The sequence below is a fragment of the Tauraco erythrolophus genome, chromosome 1 (assembly GCF_009769465.1).
Source record: "Tauraco erythrolophus isolate bTauEry1 chromosome 1, bTauEry1.pri, whole genome shotgun sequence".
In the NCBI taxonomy this organism is placed as follows: domain Eukaryota; kingdom Metazoa; phylum Chordata; class Aves; order Musophagiformes; family Musophagidae; genus Tauraco; species Tauraco erythrolophus.
The window spans coordinates 71,046,964-71,056,545 of NC_141465.1; positions in this window are offsets into that span (position 1 = coordinate 71,046,964).

The window sequence follows — 9,582 nt, forward strand, 5'->3', positions numbered from 1 at the left end:
AACTGAGAGGCAAGCACTGGAGTAGATGAGGGCGTAGCCTCCCACTACAAATTTGAGCAACTCTGACAAATGGTTAATTCATCAGAAAAGACACTTTCTGATGAAGACTTGTATCCGTGGCATAGATTATTTCTTTTTTTTTTTTCAGAAAAAAATACGTTACTTGTAACAGAGAAATCTCTGTCTTCTGGTACCCCTCTTCTCCTGTCTGAATGTCATTCTGCTAACTAATTTGGCTTCATTTTTACTACAGAAACTTGCATTGCAGGGAAACGCATATTGGTGCAAAACTGTCAGTATAACTTTCCTCATGAAAATCTGACTTAGGAAGCAGCTACTCTCAAGAGAACATGGTTTAATTTATACATCAATTAACAGTGTAAATTAATGCTTTACTATTCATCCTCTCTCTAAAGATTTTAAGTGCCAGTGGAGATTTTCATTCTGAACAAAGATGAAAGACTTCAGAGCAGAGCAGATGACACAACCTCCAAAAAAAGGGCATGTGAATTGCCTTGAGTGCAACTTGCTGTAGCTGGTTTGGATTCCCTCATGAATTGTCCCATGCCACCTAACTGACAGACTAAGACAGAGCTAGCTAGAAAACAGGTTTTTCTTCAATTAAGTTTCAGATTTCGAAATCTTGAGTTCCAAATCAAGATGAAAAGTCAAATAGTTTGTACAAGCTTGAAAAGTCAGTTTGACAAGTTGAAATCATTCTGTCTGATTTTTGGACCCAGAATAGGAAATCTAAGGATGCATACATATTAATGACTTAGTTCAGATAAGATTGATCTTGAAGCAAATCTTCTAGTTAGCCCCACTTACTGTGCTTTGATTCACACCTCAGAGCTCTGAGACAGAGCACATAAGCAGGATTCCTTTTGGAAATTAACTTTTTGAAACAAAACCAAATGATGTACTCTTATCATGCACCAAACAGTAGTGACCACTTAGTCCCCAAGATCGGACTAGTGCTAGTCTGAAGTAAATTTTAGAATATGGACTTCATTGTTGTTTTATTTTACATGTCAGCTCCTACTGTGCCATATGACTTCTTAATGTTGACTTTGTCTAATACTGGTCACTGATGTTGTTTTTCCAGGCATTAGTCTTTCAGGTAAACATAAGAGGAAATTTTTTCTCAAAGGCAAAAGTGAGGACTGCTGCATAAATCAAAACTTGAAGAATGAGAGGAGAAATATGTAGGAGGGGGAAGAAGGATGAGTCTCCTCAGAGCTTCAAAAAGCACTGTAGAGCTTGGAAGCGTTTTGTAGTGACATCCAGGTGTGGTAGCTTCCAGGTACCAACCACCTAGGTAAAAGCCTTCTCGTGTCTCTGCAATTCACCAAGGATGCTTGGAAGGTCATTGAAACAACTGACACCTGAGCTGGCATACCACTTGCTTCTCACCAACACCACAAACAAATATTTAGTCCCATGATCTCCGCAGAACCTAGTTAGGTAAAAAAGGATTAGCTGCCTCAAACTTCAGGCAGTATGACAGAAGAATTGCAGATATTGTCACTTGGTGCATCTTAATGTCTCCTCTTTTCAATCACTACACAATTTTTTAGATTGCTAAAACATGAAAAAGGATACAGATGCATTTTTTTTAAATAATTCCCCAATAGACAAGAGCTCCCAAATTTCTTAAAATGAAATATCTGGAAGGTACAAGAGGAAATAGATGGAACAAAAGAACTACCATAAATGCAACAGGTATTTCCTTGTAGTAATTCAAGAAGAAAATACAGGTACATTTTGTTCTTTCTTGAGTCACAGTGCTACCTCAGATTGCTTTAAAGCACTGCCTAAATCATAGTAACTATGGGAGTCTGCTTCTGCTATATTATCTTCTCTAGTAGCTTGCCTTTAGGGTGCTTGTAAGGATTTATATCAGCAGCTGGAGGAATCTGATCTTAGACATAAATCAGAATGTCTATGTTTATCTTTGTTAATGTGAGATTTAGACAGAATTCCTCTATTATATTTGTGCTAATTCTTTAAAAAAGCTTATCTCATGTATTGACAGTTAAGGTCTTTCAAAGCTATTATGATAAATACTTTGCATCTGTATATAGCTTTCTTTCCTATAATTCAGCAACACGTTTTTAATGGTTTATCAGCATGTTTTGATCTGCACAAGACTATTTAGCTTTGCTTCACGGATAGCTCTGTGATAACGTACCTCCTTGTGTTGCCTTTCACAATACAGCTTGACAGAGACATGTGGTAGAAACTGTATATCTGTCTCAAAAACGACATTTCTATTAAAAATATGCCAGAATTACATGAAAAATCTACTTGTGAGATTTTCTTTACAAAAGTTCTGTGTTTAATTATGATTAATCTGAAATTATTTCGCAAAACAAACTTCCATATATCAACACGAGAAAGACCAAAACATGCATTATACGATATATGCAAAACTAAGTCACAAAATTGTTTTTTATGACATCACTGCAAAAACTGCTGTAGATTTCTTGGACTTTGATGGATGATTCAAATGAATTTTTACCAATATCTTAGCAGTCATACACAGTACAATTTTTCTCAAAATCTTCTACATTTCCATGTGTTGCTTAAAGTTAAATTTGAAGTCATATGTCTTATGCACAAGTGGTGTCTAAACTCAGTGCAAGGAAGGAAATTAGATGTCATCTTTCATACGTTTCACACTTTCCCTGTAATCCTTTTCTTCTTGTTTCATGCCTTTATTAGATCCTTTCTTGCCTGGATATGTGTTGATTTTAAGAATCACAGAGGTTTTTAAACCTGTTTGCTGTTTACTACTTTACGTATCCAGAGCCTGATTTTGTCTGCAACGCTTTTGGTAGGCAAGCCATTGCCAAACATATTCCAAGTCTTCTCAGGGAAAATATTTAATTTTTGTTAATGTCAATCTTTCAAAACATTTCTAGATGCTATGAAGATTTTCCGAAGCATTCATTTAATAAAATTAACTTCTACCAAAGAAGCCTAATCCTTAACTAAATCTATGTTTTCTATACCAAGACAGAACTTAAAATATTCTGTATACACATATAACACTGGAGAGTCATCAAAAACCTAGAATCTACTGGACAAAGAAATGCTGGCATTAACCATGCTAAAAAAAAAAAAAATGCTAAAACTTGAACATGCTTTTAAATGCTGATTTTCTGAGAAACAAATGAAGACCTTTTTCTAGGTGGGATACTATTATAGTAGCAACTATCATTTTTATCATCTTATAGTCTGCTATCTTGAAGTAAAAATTGTGTTGGGTACTGTCATGATGTTCTGAAAATTAAAATTAAATGTATCACCAAATAATTGCATGTATCAATGGTCACTATTCCACAGAACTCCACCCTTTATGTGACAGAAGACTAAATATTATTCCTTTAAAAAGGAAATATTTCAAAAGATTTTGTTCTACTGATGTTAACATATCTTGCAATTCAGACTTAGACCTAGCTATAATATCTCAGCTTGCCTCCAGCTATTACCTTCTCCATTTGACAGTTTGACATTTATGCTATCAGTATTAAGATTCGTTTGAGCTGAGCGCACTCTAATATATATGCTGATAATTCACTTTTTACATCTTGAAAAGTGTGTATTTTTTGTGATACATTGTCACGCTTTAGTAAGATTTTTGACACATGAATCTACATTTTTTTTAAAGATTCTTCACTGATTTGTCCCATTGTGGTAAAAATGTGGGTATCAGCTAAAGTATTGTGTTGGATTTAGGAAGCCATACTTCGCAGCTCCTGAGAATATCACAATGGCCGTATTAAATCAGTCTCCACTACAATCCTGCATTACAATCAAGTTCTGTATTATTTTACTTAAAAATAGGAGCTTTGTATACCCATTCTAAGAGTCCTCAAAGGTTTCAGAAATTAAGAATGTCACACCTACATTAATATTGCCTGGTCCATGGCTCAGACAGAAGTCTATACCAGATGCCCACTACAAATGAAATACTTCTAACTCTTTTCTAATAAATAATTAATAAAATTTGAAGTAGTTAATTTTACTTTGAAACAAATACTGAAGACAGGCATTCCTTGATTAGAACTCTTTTCATGTATGCCTGGTAAAGTCAGATAAAAGATTTTATTTATTCTAATAGATGCAACATACAATCCATATTTATTTGTTCAAGGAATATTGGTATGTTTCAATCAATTTGAATTTATCTTTATCCATCCAACCTAATTGAAACTGCCAATGGCTCGTATTCTATAGTGTATTAAGAAAGTTACAGCTAGACTCAATTCAATTTATCTGGAAACAAATTTTCAGTTTAGTGCAAATTCCTTCAGAAGAGAATGTCACCACATGGATTTCCTGTCTCTGTCAATGTTTCTTTGTGGATGCTCACGTGCCTCTCATTTATTTGCTGTTGTCATATCTCTGAAAAAAAGGTGATAGGGAAGAAGGTTTTCAAATTGACCTCAAGGGTATTCTACTTCCTATCTAGAGATTTTCAAGGAACTGACAAACCATAAATGCACAAGATACAGGCTAACAAATAACACAAAACAACACTAAGAAATGCAAGAGACTGCCAGTCCTGGTCTTGTTCTCAGACTGATCATCATTTAGCAGTTGTTTAGCATTGGTTAACATAAAGCTCCAATTCCTTTACAAAAAAATGGGATGGAATTAGAAAAGTGCCTGTTATTAAGGCTTCAAAATACAAATGCAACTTTCGAATCTTAGTATGTCTATCTCATACCTTTCTTCTTCCTCCTTTATTCCTATTTCTCATGCTTTCTACTCTGGAGTTCAACATAATCAGTGGTCTGGTCCCATTAGTATTCTTTTGGCCAGAGATTTGTTACATAGAAATGGTAAATAGAAAAGGTGATAGAAACTTCGTTTTGAAAATATTTTAACTGGAAAGAGAAAAATCTTGTGTTTGCTTTTCTATTTCTAAACTCTCCTAGTCTTGAAAATGGGTAAAATGCACAGCCCAGACACCTGGGGAGAGCCTTCTCCTTTTTTTTGGAAAGGAGGATAATTTCTTTTATTGGTTGATCTACAGAGCTGGGGCTGGCAGCAAAGTGCCAGTTTCCCTCCCTCTGTTTAGCACTGGTTTTGCAAAGATCTTACATATTTTATGGTGTTTTTCTAATAGCAGAGTAAGGCTGTTTCTAGCTTTATTGATAAACCCTTCGGGGAAGGGTTGTTGAAGAATGGCTGGAAAATAAAATCAGTTGTTTGAGGTTTTTTTATTTGTCTTAACTCTTCTTACAGAGTTAAGAAATTGTCCACGCTGTTTTTCTTCTAAATGCAGAGTGTTTTCTGTAAGATTGAAATACACATGGGAACCTCCAGTATCATATACAAAACATTCAACTCCTTTTACAATATGAGTTTCTAAGAATAGGAATATCTATTATACTTAAGAACATACAGAATAGTACATAATTCCTCTTTGTTCCTTTTTGCGAACAGGATTGGCAAATACTTGCGTGTTTCCTGTCAGGAAATAATTGCTAAAATGTTTCCATGTTTTTAATCCAAAGGGTACAATTTATTTCTGTAATATGATTCCCCTATAAGAAACGGAAAGAATAAAGTGAGTTAGAGCTTTTCCACAGCTCTTTTACTGACTGTTAATGCATCCCAGCAGCACTGTAGCAGCTCTCCAGCACCCTGCACCGGGTGCACAGTACCAGGGAAAAAGAAGCCGAAAGTTTTTCCAGTAGCAGATGAGTCTCCAGCACCTCAAAGAGGAACAGGAGACAAGACGAAAGCTTCTTTAAACCCTCCCTCCCCCAGTCCATTTTTACAGCTTTACCTATTAAATCTTTTAATCGGAGTTAAATGCCAATGGCTGCGATATGTGGGGAAAGATCTTCCAGAAGCTGCCTGAATCTAGGACGAGGAGCAAAATGGTTTTAAAAATGTATAGCATTTAGCTGAGGTTAATGATAATAACTCACCACATCTCCTGAAAGTGTCATAAAAAATCTTCTGTAAGAGCATGTGTAACCCTGTGTATGCAACACAAATGGAGTAAGGATACCTCATGAAATACAAAAGATTTACTAGACTCAAATACTATTCAAGACAACAAACTCTGAAGAAAACTAAAGCTCGAGCTAGTCTGGCATTTTTCAATAAAACCTTTCCCTAGCCAGCGTTTTCCAATAAAAGCAGGAAGCTTTTTGTAGAATTAACTTACTCTTAAATAAAATTTACCGTAATGCCTATTGAGGTCCATAAATGAGAGACTACCTTACCTGTATTCTCCAATGCAGTGTGAGGGCCTTAATCTTTATGCTGGTGCACACATACTTTGGCTGAGAAACACTGAAAGCTTTTAGATTCTGATTTAGGTTTCTGAAGAATGGAGACAAATGTAAAAGCACAAATGGTTTGTGAGGACATAAAACACAGAAATGAAATAAGTTCCTGAAATGGCAAAGACATGATAAAAAGAAAAAAAGAATTACTACACAAAGTATTCTCAATGATCAGATATTTCAGTTATGTACTGTCTGGAGTACACCAGAAAAGCAGCTACAGAGTTTTAGGAAGTGCAAAATAGTGACAGGAGGAAATATACCAAGATGTATTAAGTTATTGCAAAGTCCTATTAGGAATTTTTTGTATCTTCAGTGAAATGTTTATGTACCCTTATCTTCTTTCCCTTATCAACAATTTGAAATATATAATACCAAAATGGATAGAGCCAATTCCTTATAGGACAGGATGTGGCTGAGAGTGAACTGCTGAGCTAGGACAACTAGCAAGGGCGTGGTTTTTCCCATTTCTGAAATTAATTATTCTAAATGTCAAGTTTCAAGTGATCCTGAGCTTTGCAACCTAAATCTAAGTTCTGTTCCTTTCCATATCTGTGCTGCATACACATTTTCTGTTAATATTAGTACTGTAACTAATGAAGCATGGCAGCATGAGAGCACAGAGTTGGAATTGCTTTTCTTGATGACTTTGATTTACTATGAAATTACATTGGAACTAAACTGACACACAGTTTGACTGGTAAGTTTTAATTGTACAAGCGAAAAAGCAGCAATCTTTTGCTGATGCTGAAAAAATAAGTGGGCCAATTTAAATATTTTTAAAGGCCTCAAGGATTAAGTTACTGAATTACTCACAAGCTCTTGAGATTCCGCAGAACAAAACCTGTTAAAGGCTGGTCTAATAGAAAAAACCTCCACATTTCCTGTTCACACTCCAGGAAGTCTTGTATAATGCCTTATTTATGCTGAACTTCTTTAATTATAAGGTCACAGATTTTTTTGTTGTATACATCAAGTAGAATATTCAATTTGCATCAAACACTATTCTACCAAAAAGGAGGAAATAAAATGCATCTAAAAGAGCTGCTTTTCGGTCTGAATTAATATTAGAAGGAAAACTACAAAATATAGTCTCTGAAAATCGGCAGAGGTAGAAACAGAAGTAAAGCTGTCAGCTCATTTGGGAACAGTCCCAGAACTAAACGAGGTCAAGCAGAAGGACTTTAATGGATTTCACTGCATTTTGGATCAAGGTTCTTAGTTTGTTCCTCCTACCAGTGCATTTTCACCTTTTCTGATTGACATCTTACTTTCAGGTCTCCATACTTCAGAATAGAATAGAATAGAATAGAATAGAATAGAATAGAATAGAATAGAATAGAATAGAATAGAACTGTTTAGCTTGGAAAAGACCTTGAAGATCATTGAGTCCAACCGTTCACCTAATCCTGCCAAGTCCACCACTAAACCATGTCCATAAGTGCCACATCTACACATCTTTTAAATATCTCCAGGTATGGTGATTCCACCACTTCCCTGGGCAGCCTGTTCCAATGCTTGATAACCCTTTCAGTAAAGAAATTTTTCCTAATATCCAATCTAAACCTCCCCTGGTGCAACTTGAGGCCATTTCCTCTGGCTTTATCACTTGCTACTTGGGAGAAGAGACAGACACCCACCTCACTACAATCTCCTTTCAAGTAGTTGTAGGGAGCGTTAAGGTCTCCCCTCAGCCTCCTTTTCTCCAGGCTAAACAACTCTAGTTCCCTCAGCTGCTCCTCATAAGACTTGTGCATCATGTTTCCGTGATGGCAACTATATCATACTTTTCCTCTCCACATCTTTAACCTGGGCCCCAGGGAGGCAGCAGACTTCCCTAAGAAGTGGGTCTGGTCTGCATATTGGGCCTTCTCTTCCCTTCAGAAGTGGGTCTCCTATGACAATGACGTGTCTTTTTTTCTTTATGGAAGCAGTTTTGATGCAGGACGTAGGCTGACTTAACCTTGACAACACCTCCAAGCGAGATGAACCATAGAATCATAGAACCATAATCCTCATTACCATTCAGTTGCACTTGCAGAATCTCATACCTATTTTGCTTCTCTGTACATAAAAATTCCAAATGAGATAACACTTGATCAGTAGCATCTTTTGAAATGTTTCTGCCAGATGTCAAAAGATGATCTTTTACTTTAATGAAAATTAATTTTTCTGGAAAGTAATCAATTTAATCCAAACTAATCTTTTAGATTTTGAGGCAGACCACATTGTCTGAAATTCTGCTTCTGGCAACCCTTGAAGAGTCAAGCATGACTGACTAGATCAGGCCTAAATTTCTGTAGAACGCCAGAACCAGAGACGGGGTTTGTCTTTTCTAACTACAGATGTCTACAAGGTAAATGTCTACACCTGATCTAGAAATTTGAAATTAATTCTTTCCACAGTGAATAGATATTTACAGGGAACATTTCATCTGATACAATTTGTATGTCTACTTCAAAACGTTTGTCTACTTCATGTGATTCATCTGTGTTTTTCTACAGATTCCCAAAGGAGCCTTAGGTGGCCATCTCTGATATGGGCTATTACATATACATTTAAGTGAAATTAATTCTGTATTAAATATCTTTTCACTTTTGAAAATGAGATATTAAATACAGCAGGATGTTTTGTAAATATCTAGCAGAATAGAATAGAATAGTTCCAGTTGGAAGGGACCTACAACAATCATCTAGTCCAACTGCCTGACCAAATGTTAAAGCTTGTTATTAAGGACAATGTTCAATTGCCTCTTGGACACTGACAGGCATGGGACATCGACCACCTCTCTAAGAAGCCTGTTCCCATACTCAATCAGCTAGAGTGCTTATCCAGTTAGCAGCCTACATAAATCTATTTGCTTTCTTTCCCAAAGGAGAGTTAAACTTACATTTTATACCTCTCAGAATAATAGTCAGCTGGACATAAACATGATATACCTTTCCTTTAGAAAATATTCCATCTTATGAAATAGAACTCAAAACTCATTAGATAAATCAAAATGCAAATCTCTAACCTGTAAGGAGATAGATTTTCTTTATTCTGATTTCTGGTTTGAAAGCCTTTCATTTACATACACAAACAGCACATTCAAAGTTCATGGATTCTGGAAGACTTTGGATAAGGTCTACTGCAAAATTCCTCATTGTTACTCCTTTGACATTACCAGCTGCATCGCAGGGAAGAAAAGAAAAGGCTTGCTAAATATCTACTTCCACCTACTGGCACATAAAGATTGCTTTTGTAAAGATTATTTGTGGTTTTCACCTTG